Source organism: Paralichthys olivaceus, chromosome 13 (assembly GCF_024713975.1).
Source record: "Paralichthys olivaceus isolate ysfri-2021 chromosome 13, ASM2471397v2, whole genome shotgun sequence".
In the NCBI taxonomy this organism is placed as follows: Eukaryota; Metazoa; Chordata; class Actinopteri; order Pleuronectiformes; family Paralichthyidae; genus Paralichthys; species Paralichthys olivaceus.
The window spans coordinates 17702572-17703861 of record NC_091105.1 but is presented as its reverse complement, the minus strand read 5'-3'; positions in this window follow the sequence as shown (position 1 = coordinate 17703861).

Genomic DNA, 1290 nt, shown 5'->3' with positions numbered 1-1290 from the left:
GTTTTGGCTAATGTGGGTTCTGTTGTGTCTGTGATTGATGCACATATCTATTTGTTGTACAATTTCACTGACATTATAATAATAATATGAATTATTTTTTATATTGCAGTTCTACAAAAGTTACAAAGCGCTTCGCAAAGAAAAGCTGCACAAGTAAAAACACAAAATAAACAAATAAAACCTATAATAAAAACAATAAGGTAAAATCAGGGAACGCAATACTATGAACACGTTTTAAACATGGATTTAAATGAACCTGCTGAAGCCTGCTGTACTTCCACAGGCAGGGTGCTCTGGTGCCTTGGAGTTCTTATTTCTAAAGCTAGTCGCTCAAAGACAGAGAAACTATATCCCGTTCACTGAACTGAGGGATGAGACGCAGACTGCTAGTCACATCAAATGATCAGCCGTTTGAATCACTTGATCCCGCGCACAGCTCTCCAGTAACTCCTCTGATGGAGCTCTCAGAATCTCCTCCAGTACATGACTGACCATCAGACCCTGTGTGCACCGGCGGCCTCTCTCATACAGCCGTGCACCGCAACACGTCCCTGCCGCGCTGTCCCGCTGCCTGCCTGACAGAACCTGACCACAGCCCCCCCTGGTCTTCAGGTGCTAGTCGTGGTGGGTATTTACGCACTAGGTCCCGCAGGCCCGGTGAAGCAACCACACTGGCGACTCCACCTGCAGCCTCGGACGTGCTCCCGAGACAACTGCTCCGGCCACTTTCACACCACACTGCCCGACCCCGGCGAACTCCAGAGGGAATCCGCCCTTCAGCCTAACCGGGACAGAGCAGCAGCAACTCACACCCGTCACCGACAATCACCCGCAGAGAAACACGTCAGCCCACTCACCAGACCACGTGTCCCCAAAACTACGCCGCTCATTCATATAAAAAACGAGGCGCGCAGCTGACTCGGCGTGTGACGTCACGCTACACTCACACACATTACCTGATGACCGCACTCTTTGACAAAAATCGCAGTCTCCGCCCATCAAGTCATTCACAACCGCGGAACACACAAAACGTGGATCTGACGAGCCGGCCTCAAAAACACTGTGTCAAGGAGGGAGACGACGAATACTGACGGGTTTCTCTACAGACATGTAACAAGATGGCAACCACATCGTGAGTCCAGAAACAAAGGGACGCTCTCACCGGGAGTCAGGGAGCCGACCTCGTCCCTCAGAGAGCGAGAGAGGAACACGAATGAAGTCATGCTTCTTACTGATTGTAGCCGACGTCACATCCACCTGCAGCTCAGGGAGAAGAGGAACAGGGACCCC